The sequence below is a fragment of the Triticum urartu genome, chromosome 7, assembly GCF_003073215.2.
Source record: "Triticum urartu cultivar G1812 chromosome 7, Tu2.1, whole genome shotgun sequence".
Classification (NCBI taxonomy): domain Eukaryota; kingdom Viridiplantae; phylum Streptophyta; class Magnoliopsida; order Poales; family Poaceae; genus Triticum; species Triticum urartu.
In genome coordinates, this window is record NC_053028.1 from 232,984,911 (window position 1) to 233,003,240 (window position 18,330).

General features: G+C 41.8%; 1 long non-coding RNA gene across 1 annotated transcript; it reads left to right on the top strand.

Moving 5' to 3' along the window:
* The first annotated feature begins 9,714 nt into the window (after positions 1-9,714).
* Positions 9,715-11,283, top strand: LOC125524749. Its single transcript, XR_007290934.1, has 2 exons — positions 9,715-10,237; positions 10,348-11,283. It is a non-coding gene; the product is annotated as an uncharacterized LOC125524749 (long non-coding RNA).
* The last annotated feature ends 7,047 nt before the right edge of the window (positions 11,284-18,330 follow it).

The following is an 18,330-nucleotide window of genomic DNA, read 5'->3' on the forward strand; positions in this document are numbered from 1 at the left end:
CTTGCCTCCTCTTCTCGCTCTCCCTTGCGAATAAGTTAGCCACCATATATGCTAGTCGCTTGCTGCAGCTCCACATACTTGCCTTATCCTTCCTATGATCTTAAATAGTTTTGATCGCGAGGGTGCGAGATTGCTGAGTCCTTGTGGCTCACAGATACTATAATTCCAGATGCAGGTCCAGGTGATTCCGCTCCAGGTGACGAGTACGAGCTCAAGTGGGAGTTCGACGAGGACTCTCAGCGTTATTATGTTTACTTTCCCGACGATCAGTAGTGGTGCCTAGTTGGGGTTATCGATTCAGGGCCTTGTCGCATGTTGGGGGTCTTTTCTATTTTGGCACCGTAGTCGGGCCATGAGTGATTTGTATGATGGATGTTATTTATGTACTTTGATGTGACGTGGCGAGTGTAAGCCAACTATGTACCTCCCCTTTATATTATTTATGTACATGGGATGTGTGATGATTTCCTGACTTGTGACATTGCTTTCAATGCGGTTATGCCTCTAAGTCGTGCCTCGACACGTGGGAGATATAGCCGCATCGAGGGCGTTACACTTACCTTCCTCTCATCACAAACTTGTTCAGGTTATGGATGCAACTTGCTATCTAGCTTATGTTATGTTCTACCTTGGAGTATTACCATCTTTTTTTGTCAAGAATGTAGCGAGAATTTCATCACCTAATAAGAATTCTTGATACAAGTGATACTTATCACCATCCTCGTTCATTTCTTGGTCCTCGTGTTGTTTCTAACTGAAATACCAAAAATTGAACTATGATGTGTGAATTCAAAACTTCTGGCAACTCTATTGCTTTAAAGTGAATGGTCAATAGCTTCATTCTAAGTCTTTTGGTTGTTGAATCACCATTCTAACCTGATCGTGCTACCTAAGCCCATATTTCGGGTGCACCTTTCAACCAATGTTTAAATTGGGTATGTTTCCTCGAGCATACCTCATTATATCATTTGATCTGACAAATGTTATCTATTTTTTCACCTAATTGTGGAGATCCATCTTTTGTAAATCTCAATGAATCATCGCTAAGTTCATCAGCCACCTCTTCATCCTCTCCTTGGTTTAATGATGAACTCATGATTCAGAACTTTCTTCCATATTTCATTTCCCGAGAATCTTGCAACACCATCTCGTCAAATTGTGTTGCACCCCTTCCTTCTCAGGCATCCTGAGTCTGAGGTATCCTAACACCGATCAGATCTGAATCTCGGTCAGATATGATGGTTGGAACATATTTCCAAGAGTTATAACATTGGTATTTATATGGCCTGGTAACTTGAGGTCTTGCCTAGCACACCTGGCCGGAGAACCTATTGTTATAGTTTCCTTTTTAGCAAGGTTAGCCATTCTTCCATGAGGAAATTGTAAGACTGCTACCTCTTGAGCATGCGTTGGTTTTCCCTTGAAGAGGAAAGGGTGATGCAGCACAGTAGCGTAAGTATTTCCCTCAGTTTTTGAGAACCAAGGTATCAATCCAGTAGGAGGTAACATGCAAGTCGCCTAGTACCTGCACAAACAAACAAGAACCTTGCAACCAACGCGATAAAGGGGTTGTCAATCCCTTCACGGTCACTTACGAAAGTGAGATCTGATAGAGATAATAAGATAAATATTTTTGGTATTTTTATGATATAGATTGGAAAATAAAGATTGCAAAATAAATGGTAATAGAAATAGCAAGCTGATATGAAAATAATATGATGGAAGATAGACCGGGGGCCATAGGTTTCACTAGTGGCTTCTCTCAAGATAGCAAATTCTATGGTGGGTGAACAAATTACTGTCGAGCAATTGATAGAAAAGCGAATAATTATGAGAATATCTAGGCATGATGATGTATATATGCATCACGTCCGCAACAAGTAGACCGAAACGATTCTACATCTACTAATATTACTCCACACATCGACCGCTATCCAGCATGCATCTAGAGTATTAAGTTCATAAGAACAGAGTAACGCATTAGGCAAGATGACATGATGTAGAGGGATAAACTCAAGCAATATGATATAAACCCCATCTTTTTATCCTCGGTGGCAACAATACAATACGTGCCTTGCTGCCCCTGCTGTCACTGGGAAAGGACACCGCAAGATTGAACCCAAAGCTAAGCACTTATCCCATTGCAAGAAAGATCAATCTAGTAGGCCAAACCAAACTGATAATTCGAAGAGACTTGCAAAGATATTTAAATCATGAATAAAAGATTTCAGAGAAGAATCAAATATTTTTCATAGATAATCTTGATATAAACCCACAATTCATCGGATCTCGACAAACACACCGCAAAAAGAATTACATCGAATAGATCTCCAAGAGAAACCGGGAGAACTTTGTATTGAGATTCAAAGAGAGAGAAGAAGCCATCTAGCTAATAACTATGGACCCGAAGGTCTGTGGTAAACTACTCACACATCATCGGAGAGGCTATGGTGTTGATGTAGAAGCCCTCCGTGATCGATTCCCCCTCCGACAGAGCGCCGGAAAAGGCCCCAAGATGGGATCTCACGGGTACAGAAGGTTGCGGCGGTGGAAATAGGGTTTCGTGGTGCTCCTGGATGTTTTCAGGGTATATGGGTATATATAGGAGGAAGAAGTATGTCGATGGAGCTGCGAGGGGCCCACAAGGGTGGGGGCGCGCCTACCCCCCTGGGCGCACCCACCTGCCTCATGGCCTCCTCGCTTCTTTCTTGACGTCCACTCCAAGTCTCCTGGATCACGATTATTCCAAAAATAACTCTCCCGAAGGTTTCATTCCATTTGGATTCCATTTGATATTCCTTTTCTATGAAACACTGAAATAGGCAAAAAAAACAACAATTTGCACTGGGCCTTTGGTTAGTAGGTTAGTCCCAAAAATAATATTAAAAGGTAAATTAAAGCCCATTAAACATCCAAAACGGATAATATAATAGCATGGACCAATCAAAAATTATAGATACGTTGGAGACGTATCAAAGACTTATTCTATGAGTTGTTCCCGATGGATCCTTTGTGTATCCAAAGTATGACCTTTGCTTGAAGACCATGCCAATGCTATCTCGAAGCATGTCTGTGGTACTTCAATTTTCAATAAGAGCATTTGAAGTACAATGCTAAATTTTCTTTGTCCATTATCCAAACACCGTTGTATGGGTAATGTCATGAAATTCCTCTCCCCTTACCTAAATGGTTTTCTACTTTCTATCCTATCATGGATATCATGCTCGGCTTATCCTTGTGAAGGATATACCCTTGAAATATGTGTTTAAACACATTTTCCTTTCCATTGTTCTTTTAATCTGATAAACACCTCTTCCTTTCCATTGTTTTGTTTAACCTTTATTGTGATCAATATGATCTAAGCAATAATAATTCCCTGCTTATGTAAACACCTAGGTGTACAATTCTATTAGTAAGACACTGTTACTTTTGTTGATGACATTCCGGTAACCACCGATGGACAAGAACTTTTCCTACAGGTCTGCCTCGTTCAACGAGCAGGAAAATGGTTCTCTCCGTTCCTCGCCCTTGGTACCGATGTTGGCACCGACATAACTGACAGGCTATCCTCTGACATGGCTTGCCTACATGATCGTGCAAGATGTTAGCGCCCTTTCTACCTTTAACCCACATGGTGGATCCATAACCCACAGTTCCATAGGATCGAAACCTGACTCTCCTGTACACCACTCTTTTCAAAGTTATTCTCACGCTTGGCTTCGTATATAGATCACGAGCCACCTTCCTAGAGATGATATACTCTTGTATCAAACTCAATATTTGTTTCATTGCTCTGAAACCCCTTCACCGTCTGATTAGGCATTGAAGGATTGCCTGCCCGCTTGAAACTTCTCATGGTACCTTCTTACTTTGCACTCAAAATTTTCTTAATTCTCAAATCGAGAGTTACTTTCCACCACCTTCCCTGATGTTATCTACCAGATAAGCAACAATGTAGAGGCCCGATCTTCCAAAGTCATCCCTTATCCTTTTGCGTGAGTATGATGGAGTTCCCGAAGAAAGGATGATGACTTCATCATTATGACCTGAAGCACAGAAATGAAAGCATCAACAAAAGGGATCAACTTCTTCTCTAAGAGCAACATGGAACGAGAAGATCCGTTAGAATTTCGTAACCAGAACTTTCTCCCCGTACTCTACCTCTTAATTCTCGGGACGAGAATTTCTTTGAGTGGAGGAGAGTTACATCCCCAGATTACTAAACACTACTTATGCTAATTAACTTGCCATGTCATCACAATTTATTTGCTAAACTTCATTTTGATGCAATCCCGGTTCAAATTCAAAATTTAAAATTAGGTCAATAATAATATTTCTTCAAAACCATGAAACATAAGTGTTGAGATTATTCCATAATATCCCCAAGTAGTTGTCCAAGTAGGTCCAACTCCATTTGGAACCCCTAGTTGACCATAGCAACCATTTAGTGGAGTAGCCGCATTAAAAATTGGGCTTTTAAATGCAAATAAAATTCTAAACATCTCAAACTGCCCTGAAACTTTGTGTGTTGTTTGGACATATTGCCTTGGACTTTTGTGCAAAGTTTTGTATATAAAAAAAATTCATTTAGTAGTTATCTAAAATATAAAAGAGAAGGGAAAAACAAAGCAGAAAGATAAAAAGGAAAATGTGAAAACAATGCTAGACACTTGAGGCCTACTGCTACAGAGGTGGCCCAGCCCACCTCCTCATATCCTACTACCTCTCGCTACAGGGGGAGCGGGGGGATCGTCGAGGCCATCCATGGCGCCCCGGGCACGTGTCGGGCATCAGAAGCCTCCCCTCGCCTACTAAGACGATGCTAGCGGCTCCCCTCGAACCCTAGCGCCCCTTTTCCCTCTCTTCCCAGCGTCGTCCCCTCCCCCCTACGTCACCCGATGCCGCCATCGCCACGTCATCTTTGTCACCGCGGCCGACGGGCTCGCCGCCACAGGGGAGCCTATCCAGGAGACTCCCCGCGATCTTCCACGCCGATCCCGCCCTTCGGCGCGAGCCGTGGAGCTCTCCTCCGTCGGATCGACTTCGCCCGTGTAATCGGCCACCGCCATTGCCGCCGCGTCATCCCGCGCTCTGGCATGCCCCGGAACCGTCCGAGCTCATCATCAGCCTTCCCTCGCTGAGTAGCGTTGATTCCCCTCCTCATACATTTTCCCTCATCGTAGGGCGCCACATCCGACGCCACAGAGCTCGCTGGAGCTCGTGCCCGGTCCTCCCCCCCCCCCCCGCCCCCCCCCCCCCGGCGTCATGACCACCTCGGGACACCCCTCATCGCACCCTGCTTCATCACTCGCCCCTACACGTTCCTGCTCATCCCGTCAACCGCGCCCCACTGAGCCATCCCCCGCTCGCGGCCCCGAGGCCACACGCGCCGGCAGTCATCCCCTGCCGCTGAATGCCTGCTTTCTTGTTGCCGCATCACCCTGCGCCGCCTGCTACTACCGGTGGCCGCCGCGCCCGCCTCTCCTGCTAGCTCACGGCCACCCCGCTGCTGTTGCTAATGCAGCTTTGCTGCTGCGTCGGCCATGGCGGGCACACCCGTGTGGCTGGCTGTGACACTGCCTGTTGGGGCCGGCCCGATTATATTATCTTAGTTTTAGCATTAGTTCAATGTTAATTAGTTTGTAGTCTATGACCAATGGGAGCCACCTCTATTTAGACTAATTAAAATCAGTTAAATAACCCTATTAAACTATATGACACTGACAGCTCCCCCCATCTGCATGTTTGGCTGGTCACCTTGACCCAGTCAATGCTGACTCAGCCAATGGACCCCACCTGTCATACACTGGTGTGTATCCTTGTGCGTGCACATAGCAAATTCGGTTTAATTTTCGAACTAATAATAATTATAGAAATTCTAGAAATTATTTGAAACTTTGGAAAATCATACAAAATAATCCATAACTCCGATGAAAATAATTTGTGCATGAAAGTTGCTCAGAATTTTGAGACGAATCTGAATACGCAGTCCGTTCATCTGCCGCGTGTCCCTACAATAGTGAACATGCAACAATCCACCTCCGTTTCGTCTGTCCGAAAACGCGAAACACCGCGAATACTTTCTCGGATGTTTCCCCTTCGCCTATGTCGCCTACTACTGCGTTAGGTCACCCCTAGCACCGCGTATTGCCATGTTATGCTTTGTAATTCTTTGATTGCTATGTTATTTATTGTGTTCCCCCTCCATTACTTCTTTTCGATAGACCTCGAGACCGCTGCTGATACCCCCATGATCAACTATATCGACTCCTCCTCCTCCTTGCTAGAGCAACCAGGCAAGCCAGCCCCCTTGTTCATCCCGATATCGCCTAATCTTTCCCTCTACTGCTTGCATTAGAGTTGTGTTACTATTTCATCGGTTTGATCCTATACTGCTGCATAGCCTGTCCTTGTTACTTCTGTTGTTACCTTACCTGCAATCCTATATGCTTAGTATAGGTTGCTAGTTTATCATCAGTGGTCCTACATATTTGTCTGTCTGCCATGCTATATTACTGGGTCGTGATCACTCGAGAGGTGATCACGGGTATACTATACTATTACACTACTTATGTTACTGTTCGGAGATGGGGGGCTGAAGGGGCAGGTGGTTCCATCCAGGTAGTGATGGGTCTGGGTTCCCGACAGCCCCCTGATGGTTACTTTGTGGCAGAGCGACAGGGCAGGTTGCGACCACCTAGGAGAGAGAGGTGGTTTTGGCCCTGGTCGGCGTCTGCGGATACTTCTAATAACATGCTTAACCAGATCTAGATATTTGATCTGAGTCTGGCCACTGGTCTATACACACGAACCAACTACGCGGGAACAGTTATGGGCACTCGACGTCGTGGTATCGGCCGAAGCCTTCTTGACGTCAGTGACTGAGCGGCACGCGGCGGGTTGGACCGCGTAACGCAACTTCCTTTGTAATGGAGGTTGCTAGGTCTGCTCACCGGTCGCGTACGCAATGTGCAGGTGTGCAACGGACGATGGGCCTAGACCCCTGTGCGCTTAGGCTTTAGACCGGCGTGGTGACCTCTCTGTTGTGCCTAGTTAGGGATGCGACGTGTTGACCTTCCGAGGTCAGGCATGACCCAGGAAAGTGTGTCTGGCCAGAGGGATCGAGTGTGTTGGGTAATGTGGTACACCCCTATAGGGAAGTTTATCTATTCGAATAGCCGTATCCCTTGGTAAAAGGACGACCCAGAGTTGTACCTCGACCTTATGACAACTAGAACCAGATACTTAATAAAACACACCCTTCCAAGTGCCAGATACAACCCGGTGATCGCTCTCTCACAGGACGACGAGGGGAGGATCGCCGGGTAGAATTATGCTATGCGATGATACTTAGTTAACTTACCATCTACTCTCTTCTACTGCTTCAAGATGGAGGCTGTCGGAAGCATAGTCTTCGATAGGACTAGCTTTCCCTCTTTTATTCTGGCATTCTGTAGTTCAGTCCACAGATACTACCCATTTGATTGATACCAATGCATATGTACTGTAGATCCTTGCTTGCAAGTACTTTGGATGAGTACTCACGGTTGCTTTGCTCCCCCCTTTTCCCTTTTCGATACCCAGTTGTTGCGACCATATGTTGGAGCCCAGAAGCCAGACAGCACCGACGACGACTCCTACTACACCGGAGGTGCCTACTACTACGTGCAGGCAAACGACGATGACCAGGAGTAGTTTAGGAGGGTCCCAGATAGGAGGCCCGCGCCTCTTTCTATATGTTTCTCAGTTTGTGCTAGCTATCTTATGGCACCTTGTTTAACTTATGTCTGTACTCAGATATTGTTGCTTCCGCTGAGTCATTTATGTTCGACCTTTTATATTTGAGCCCTCGAGGCCCCTGGCTTGTAATATAAAGCTTGTATTATTTTAATTTGTGTTTAGAGTTGTGTTGTGATATCTTCCCGTGAGTCCTTGATCTTGATCGTACAACATTTGCGTGTATGATTAGTGTACGGTCAAATCGAGGGCGTCACATTGTTATATTGTAGCAGAAATTTTGCACTTTCAGGCCTCTTTGTATTTGCAAATGAAGAGAACATATTAGTGCCTAGATGAAATTTTGAACACTACGGGCCTATTTGAATTGCAGGATTCCTAAAATACACAATAGAGTGACATGTCATCTTCAATCCTAGATGATTTTATATGGGTGTTTGATTATATTCTAGAAAAAAATGTAGGATTCTTCACAAGTTGTTAGACTACAAGGAAATCTTCCTATGGAAACTAGTACAAATGAATCGAAAGGACAAATATGTATGCATTGTAATCCTATGAATCACGCAACCAATATAGGAAAATTTTCTATATACTGAAACTTTCATAAATTCCTTTAGAAATCATAGTACATTCTGTTGAGAAACGTAGTAGAAAACAAAAAAAGTTGCCCTACGATCAACCAGGAATACCATGAAGATGAAATAAGAGTTTGGATCAGATCGTTACCAACTTCGAGTTGCAGCGAAAGAAGACAAGTTGGTTATCGTACTTGAAGTCCCTCAAACCATCAATGAACAATCCCTCGAACAGAAGACCAAAAGCACGACCTCTCCACAGATTGCAAGCATACGGTCTTCACGATCCGGCAGCGCTTCGCTGTGCAAAGCTAATCGTCGCCGGAGAATTAGAGAGAGGAGATTACAACCCCGCACTGAGCTTCTAATTATGAGTATTAGAGGATCTAGGTGTAGCTCTAATTGAATCAACTTGAACTAGAGAACTAAAGGAGGCTCCAACTTATATATTCAAAAGTGCCAGTGTAGATAGGTTGAAGGAGAGGGGAGGATGCGCCACAAGGGGGGGAAGGATTCCTTCCCCAATCCATCCCCTTTGGCCAGCCAAGGAGGGGGAGTTCCGCTCCAATTCGGCTTCTCCAAGAAGCTAAGGGCGCCCCCCCCCTATTGGGCCCAAGTAACCCAATATCTTTCCATCACTTAGCCTTTTAACGTCAGTTGATATTTAATTAAATATAAAAGCCTCCTAAATATTATTAGATCAATTTATTATTAATTTAACATCTACGAAAACATTTTTCACAAATATCTCTAATAATAGAGGAGGCGCGCTTCTCTAATTTTTTTGGTCTATCCACCGCGTAGAATCTACTAAAATTATGGGTGTCCGAGCTGGCACTAAAATTCTGCACTAATAAAGGTTTCTCCGAAATTTTTGTCCCGGTCTAAATCTAAATTAGCTGCCAAAGTTATTCCTATGGGCCACCAATGCACGAGTGGGCCAACCTAAAATCACAGAAAAAAATAATTATCTCTACTACTCATAAACAATCAAACTAATTCTTTCTTAAAGCCACACGGCAGACGTACACAGCTTAATTGTCACCGTACGATTAGACTCGCTAACCTTAATCTAACAGTTAACCTTAATCTAATCTATTCTCTGGTGTGCATTTAGTATTTTACGTTGGCTGAACATGCTTCACCGCAGAGGAATAGGAATCTCCGCCCCGCACCTATGCAATCCCTACAATCACGCAGAGGGTGAAAAAAAAGGAAAGTGATCGCAAGCAGATCCCCTCGCTCGCTAATTGCAAGGCCGCGACCCACGCCGCCGCCTGATCCTCCTCCGCAGAACCGACGAGTGCGCCGGCAGCACCTCCCATCCCCTCGTATCATCTCCCCTCTTATTATCTTCCCTATCCCTACCCAGAACGAGACCTCACAAGTCACCGGATTAGAGGAGAGGAAAATTTGGTATGTTGTCGCAGACCCGATGCATTGCGCCTCCATTACAAATCCTAAATTCTACTTTTGATCTAGAGCTCCTACCTACTGGACTTGCTCGGCGTCACGGCCGACGAGGACGTCTACATCTCCCTCCTCATGGACTCCGCCGACACTGTCGAGGTCGCCGCCGTGCACACCCACATCGTCGCCACAGGTGTTGCGCCTGGTCTCCCTCCGCCGTTGCTCGCCTACGTGAGGTGTTCGACGGAAAATTCCCTTCAACGACGGCATCACGTGGGCGACCATGGTGTCTGCATCCCGCCAGTTAGCGCCCTCCATATGCCTGGGTATGTTGGATTTGAGGCACTTGGCTTGGATCTTCCCGAGAGCAGAACACGTACGTACAGCTGCAAGCTAAGCAAGCTGCTGATTGATTTTACGCGTAGACGTTGGTCTGAACCTTCTGGCCGGCTACATAAGCAAGCACTCAGGCAGCTGGATGGATTCCGGGCACACAGCTTGCCGTGAACCTTGTACATCTTGGCTTGTCCTACCTTGCTTGGCTGGATTGATTCACTATTTTTTTTCAATTTGGATTTAAAGGCTAATGGAGTGTTTGCATCTGGTGCTGTCGATTTTGCAGAAATTGCTGCTCCAACAGGCAGCAAACCAATCATTTGATATTTAAGGGACAGCAGTCAGCAGGCGCTTTGAGGAAGCACTGGTGTTGACAAATAAAAGAATGCTTTAGGTATACCTATTTACCATTTTCAATTGGTTTGATGCCATCCATATGTGATTCACCGACCAAGAATGGAAAAATTCCTTGCTATTAGAAATTTCTATGGTGGTGCTTCTTTAGGTTCTGCCTGAAAAATGTTCCAGTGCCAATAATCGGTTATACTTTGTAATGGTGATTCGTAATTTGGTCTAACTTTCTAATTATTAGCTACAGTTTACTTCAGTGGTAATGCATGTACGCAAAGGAAGAATTACTGGCTATGGATGATTACTATGAGCGTATGAAATTATGAGTTGTGTAGGTTTCTTAAGCTAGATCGGTTGTTCTAGCTTGTGATGGTTAAATTTTTTATGAAATAGCAGTACTAGATTAGTTGTTCTAGCTTCTTTAGGTTGTAACCAATTGAAGGTAATTTGAAGATCGATCCCACAGCTGAGTATATTCCGTTTTTTATTAACCCGCAACAGAGTGTGTATAGGAAAATATACTTTTGTGAATTGTTAGTGCTCGCTGTCCTTACTGTACTGTATCAGGCTGTTCATGTTCAAATTCTTCAGCGTTTTGTACACATGAAAGGTACTTCTGTAAATCAGTTTTTCAAATTGGCATCGATAAGATGCATATAGATGCATGTATCCTTCTAAAAAATTAACACCAATGTTTCACTTGTTTTGTGAGATTGTTCCTTTTTCTTTTGGACAGCTTTTGGAGATTTTAAGATAGCTTTTTCTGTGGGCAAGCTGGACCTGATACTCAAAGGACCTTAAGTTCTAACCAAAGATGACAATGTGGATGGTCACATTTCAAAGTGTTTTTTCTTTCTCAGACACATGTAAGTTTTGTCTCACTGTGTAAAGAATGGTTAAAAGATGAGAATCAGTATAAAGTGGGGACAGAGGATCATGCTTTCAAAGTTGGTCAGGTTTCACAATAATATGTGTGCATGTGTTTGTGTGTCATCGTCTTTATAATGCGTGTGATGGATGTTGTAGGTTCATTGGTGACAACCAAGAGTATGCTCAGAAATGGCATCGTCTTGCTTCGTTTCTTCGCCTCAGCTAAAGTGCTTAATCTTGAGAAGATGAAAGATAATTGATAGAGTACTCCTGACAAGTGCATTTGTCAAATTCTAGCCAACAGATTGAAAGCATGTCTACCTATTTGTGAGTTTCAGTTCCATTCAATCTTCCTTTTCTTTTTGGATCCAATGTAGAGGAGACCATGTGACTGGTTGTTGATTGCCCAAACACTATTTCCTCTACAAGAGTGTAAATGTTGTTGATGCTTGTTTCCAACATGCAAGGACATGAGCACACACATTTTGTGTATCTATCTAAATCTCATATGCTATGAAGGTTTTCAAGTGCAGAGACGAAGCACCTTTCGAATTTAAAGAAATGGTTGTTGATTTTAGTTAAACTAAATGAATCCCCACATGTTGTGGGAATGTTTTTTGGTACATTTTGTGTAAACTATCCAAATCATCACTTCGTTTTGTGTGAATGGTGAAATCATGCACTTGAAATAATTAACTTTTTATTCCAGGAATATTTTGCAAAATATTGTACTTACCATTTTAGATGCAATCCTTGCACATTATATAGATCACCTTTTCATTCATTCATTTGCACAAATAGCACATATACATTATTTTAGAACTATAGATGTTTAATAATATAATGTGTGTCAGTGTTGACGTGCATTTGCACGTGCAAGCTTACTAGTAATATCGAAGGTTAAAAAATTCTAACCGAATCAGTAATTAAGGAGTACTCGTTGCAAAAAACACTCCATTTTTTCAGGTCGCGACAAATGACGCATATGCAGTGCATCACTTGTCGCAACCTGGGAGTTTTCCCTTTTTCGTAGATTCGTTTATTCAAAACATTTTATCTTTTAAACCGTGCATCCAAATCTTGAATCGTTTTCACCATTAGATTCCTCGTGTCGAGATCTTTAAAAGCTAGATCCCATGTTGATAGTGTTGATAGGTATTAAACTTTTTTTTCACGAAAAAACTGAACGAAAAGAACCGCGCAAAAAAACCAAACCAGGAGCACGTTTTTTCCCTTTCCCAAAGAGGCAACGCCCGTGCCTCTCGGGAAATCAGAACCGTACCTCTCGTGAAAGCAAAATCGTGACTCTCATGGAAGGAAAAAAACAGAAAACACGTTTTTTTTGTTACTGAGAGGCACGGCCGTGACTCTTCGCGAAAGCACCAAAGCAAAACCGTGACTCTCGCGAAAGAAAAAAAACATAAAACACGTATTTTTTCCCTTTTTGAGAGGCACGGTCGTGACTCTCGCGAAAAGCACAACGTGCCTCTCGCGGAAGCAAAACTGTGACTCTCGCGAAAAAAAAATAGAAAACGCGTTTTGTTTTCCCCTTCCCGAGAGGCACGGCTGTGACTCTCGTGAAAGCACAACCGTGCCTCTCGCGGAAGCAAAACCGTGCCTCTCGCGAAATTAAAAAACAAAAAACACGTTTTTTTTGTTTCCGAAAGGCACGGCCTTGACTCTCGCTAAAGCACAACCGTGCCTCTCGTGAAAAAAAACCGTGACATTCGCGAAAGGAGAAAAAATAAAACGCATTTTTTCACGCAATTTTTTTTATTTTTTTTTGTCGAAAAGTTAAAGAAGACTGGGGGAAAACCAAAACGTCAAAAAAACCCGGAAAAACCCGTTTAAAAGGCCGAAAACGCGTGCGGAAAAATAAATAAATAAAACAAAATCCAGAGGCAGCGTCCAGAGCACGACATATGACGAATGACTGAGAACGCACCAAGTGACATTGATCATTGCGAGGCTCCCGAAGGAACGCTCGTTAACTAGTTGCTCCCGAATCTAACCCATGACCTGCTACACACGTGCAGTTGCCGAAACAACTAACCTAGCAGAAAGTTCATGTTTAAAAGTAGTGCGCTTTATAATTAGTACTACAAAAGACATAGGACGCATGGCTATTTGTATTTAATAGTCCCACCTCGGTTTCTTACAATGAAGTACACGAGCTTATATACATTCGAAAATTGCTGGGAATATCAACAAGCCGCCTTAGGAATAATAAACAAAGAATTAGAACAAATGCCGAAATATGAGTCATTTGATTAGATTATGAGGGGACCTTTTTATATACTAGCAAAAGGGCCCGTGCATTGTAACGGGAGAAAAAAAATCATAATCTCTAATAGCCATGATCACATTTGGCGGCATCACCAAGATACACTATCATTCTCAATTTTCTGAAATCATAAACACTACTTTAAATTCATGAACATATTTGAAATCGTGAACATTTTTCAAATTCATGTTCACTCTGACAAGTTTTTTAATATTCTCTAAAATCGAGAACATTTTTTGAATTCACGAACATATTATATTATTTGCAAATAATTTTTAAAAATCATGAACAGTTTTTTACAAAAATTTCTTTAATGGGCGAAAATTTTGAAATTGATGAATATTGTTTCGGAAATTGGTGGAACAATTTTTGAAATGCACGAACATTTTTTAAAATGCATGACCATTTTTTGAATCTGCAAACATTTCATGAATCAATAACTTATTTTCTAAGTCACGAACAGTTTTTGAATTTTTAGGATATTTTTCTATTCATGAACATTTTTTGAATTCGCAAATTGTTTTTCAATTTCATTAGCATTTTTTAATACACAAAGTTTTCAAAAAATCATGATCATTTTTTGATATCCCGAGAATATTTTTTCAAAATTTTGAATTTTTTTAATAAGCAATTTTTTTATAAAAATCACAAAAAAAATCCACAAACATTTTATTATTTGTATAAATATGTATTTCAAAATCTCAATTTTTTAAATTTTAGGAGCTTTTTTATGTCCTAAATTATTTAGACAAAAAGAAAACAGAAAATAAAAAGGGGAAATAAAAAAATTAAAAAACAGGCCGCCCGGACATGGGCCAGCCCAAACGGGCGCGCTGCTTTTTCTCCCAGCATGCTGAGCGTAGTATAGGAGGTCCTCAAAAAAAAAGTCCCTACTGCATGAGCTGGCCCAGGCGGAGGATTTCACTGTGTGGAAAGTTTTTTTTATCACTTTATAGGTGCATTGGTGGGTAATATTTTGCAACTTTGGGGGCAATTTCCGTGGCATACCGCAAGAAACAATAGCCCATTTATTATTACTAGTAAGCTTGCACGTGCAACGCACGTCAACACTGACACACATTATATTATTAAACATCTATAGTTCTAAAATAATGCATATGTGCTATTTGTGCAAATGAATGAATGAAAAGGTGATCTGTATAATGTGCAAGGATTGCATCTAAAATGGTAAGTACAATATTTTGCAAAATATTCCTGGAATAAAAAGTTAATTATTTCAAGTGCATGATTTCATCATTTACACAAAATGAAGTGATGATTTGGATAGTTTACACAAAATGTACCAAAAAACATTCCCACAACATGTGGGGATTCATTTAGTTTAACTAAAATCAACAACCATTTCTTTAAATTCGAAAGGTGCTTCGTCTCTGCACTTGAAAACCTTCATAGCATATGAAATTTAGATAGATACACAAAATGTGTGTGCTCATGTCCTTGCATGTTGGAAACAAGCATCAACAACATTTACACTCTTGTAGAGGAAATAGTGTTTGGGCAATCAACAACCAGTCACATGGTCTCCTCTACATTGGATCCAAAAAGAAAAGGAAGATTGAATGGAACTGAAACTCACAAATAGGTAGACATGCTTTCAATCTGTTGGCTAGAATTTGACAAATGCACTTGTCAGGAGTACTCTATCAATTATCTTTCATCTTCTCAAGATTAAGCACTTTAGCTGAGGCGAAGAAACGAAGCAAGACGATGCCATTTTTGAGCATGCTCTTGGTTGTCACCAATGAACCTACAACATCCATCACACGCATTATAAAGACGATGACACACAAACACATGCACACGTATTATTGTGAAACCTGACCAACTTTGAAAGCATGATCCTCTGTCCCCACTTTATACTGATTCTCATCTTTTAACCATTCTTTACACAGTGAGACAAAACTTACATGTGTCTGAGAAAGAAAAAACACTTTGAAATGTGACCATCCACATTGTCATCTTTGGTTAGAACTTAAGGTCCTTTGAGTATCAGGTCCAGCTTGCCCACAGAAAAAGCTATCTTAAAATCTCCAAAAGCTGTCCAAAAGAAAAAGGAACAATCTCACAAAACAAGTGAAACATTGGTGTTAATTTTTTAGAAGGATACATGCATCTATATGCATCTTATCGATGCCAATTTGAAAAACTGATTTACAGAAGTACCTTTCATGTGTACAAAACGCTGAAGAATTTGAACATGAACAGCCTGATACAGTACAGTAAGGACAGCGAGCACTAACAATTCACAAAAGTATATTTTCCTATACACACTCTGTTGCGGGTTAATAAAAAACGGAATATACTCAGCTGTGGGATCGATCTTCAAATTACCTTCAATTGGTTACAACCTAAAGAAGCTAGAACAACTAATCTAGTACTGCTATTTCATAAAAAATTTAACCATCACAAGCTAGAACAACCGATCTAGCTTAAGAAACCTACACAACTCATAATTTCATACGTTCATAGTAATCATCCATAGCCAGTAATTCTTCCTTTGCGTACATGCATTACCACTGAAGTAAACTGTAGCTAATAATTAGAAAGTTAGACCAAATTACGAATCACCATTACAAAGTATAACCGATTATTGACACTGGAACATTTTTCAGGCAGAACCTAAAGAAGCACCATCATAGAAATTTCTAATAGCAAGGAATTTTTCCATTCTTGGTCGGTGAATCACATACGGATGGCATCAAACCAATTGAAAAGGGTAAATAGGTATACCTAAAGCATTCTTTTATTTGCCAACACCAGTGCTTCCTCAAAGCGCCTGCTGACTGCTGTCCCTTAAATATCAAAAGATTGGTTTGCTGCCTGTTGGAGCAGCAATTTCTGCAAAACCGACAGCACCAGATGCAAACACTCCATTAGCCTTTAAATCCAAATTGAAAAAAAAATAGTGAATCAATCCAGCCAAGCAAGGTAGGACAAGCCAAGATGTACAAGGTTCACGGCAAGCTGTGTGCCCGGAATCCATCCAGCTGCCTGAGTGCTTGCTTATGTAGCCGGCCAGAAGGTTCAGACCAACGTCTACGCGTAAAATCAATCAGCAGCTTCCTTAGCTTGCAGCTGTACGTACGTGTTCTGGTCTCGGGAAGATCCAAGCCAAGTGCCTCAAATCCAACATACCCAGGCATATGGAGGGCGCTAACTGGCGGGATGCAGACACCATGGTCGCCCACGTGATGCCGTCGTTGAAGGGAACTTTCCGTCGAACCCCTCACGTAGGCGAGCAACGGCGGAGGGAGACCAGGCGCAACACCTGTGGCGACGATGTGGGTGTGCACGGCGGCGACCTCGACAGTGTCGGCGGAGTCCATGAGGAGGGAGATGTAGACGTCCTCGTCGGCCGTGACGCCGAGCAAGTCCAGTAGGTAGGAGCTCTAGATCAAAAGTAGAATTTAGGATTTGTAATGGAGGCGCAATGCATCGGGTCTGCGACAACATACCAAATTTTCTTCTCCTCTAATCCGGCGACTTGTGAGATCTCGTTCTGGGTAGGGATAGGGAAGATGATAAGAGGGGAGATGATACGAGGGGATGGGAGGTGCTGCCGGCGCACTCGTCGGTTCTGCGGAGGAGGATCAGGCGGCGGCGTGGGTCGCGGCCTTGCAATTAGCGAGCGAGGGGATCCGCTTGCGATCACTTTCCTTTTTTTTCACCCTCTGCGTGATTGTAGGGATTGCATAGGTGCGGGGCGGAGATTCCTATTCCTCTGCGATGAAGCATGTTCAGCCAACATAAAATACTAAATGCACACCAGAGAATAGATTAGATTAAGGTTAACTGTTAGATTAAGGTTAGCGGGTCTAATCGTACGGTGACAATTAAGCTGTGTACGTCTGCCGTGTGGCTTTAAGAAAGAATTAGTTTGATTGTTTATTAGTAGTAGAGATAGGTATAGATTATTATGGAGCTATATCAAGTATATGTGGATGGAGCGCAACCATTTATGTTTTGAATCGATAGTGTACTCACATTTTATATATGGACACTGTTAAATGTTAAATTTCTATATGGACACTTATGGAAAAACATGACCGTGTTAGATCATGCTCGAAATATGCCGCATTTTTCAAATGCATTGTGTCATATATCCATTGTATACAACACTTACCAGACAATGCATTTGGGTGGTTGCCTCTAGAATATTGTCATCTCTTAGAGTCAATGCATTTGGAGTGGTGTCCCAAGGCTAAAAAGTACGCAAATCTCCTCAGTTTATTAAGGCAATTTTTTAAATAAAGAATAATATTTTATGCATGCAATGAATGAGCAATTAATGATGGTATTTATTACAAAATAAATGCACAATTAATGCAGAAAATAAACGAGTATATGTAACATTATACATACCCTTATCTCACAAAAAATACTTCACAAAGATAACGCTCGATATAGATTATATTTGTACTTCACTGTTTAATGCACAATTAATGCAGAAAATAAATGAGTATATGTAACATTATACATACCCTTATCTCACAAAAAAACACTTCACAGAGATAATGCTCGATATAGATTATATTTGTACTTCACTGCTTGGAATACTTTAAAATGAAAGGATGAGCATTTGAAATATTGAATGGAAGGGAAAGAAATAAAACTAATTGGATATTACCTCCGTCCTAAAGAGCTTGTCTTAGATTTATTTAAATACAGATGTATCTAACACTAAAACATGTCTCCGTATCTAGATAAATCTAAAACAAAAATTTTGAAACCAAAGGAGTATGT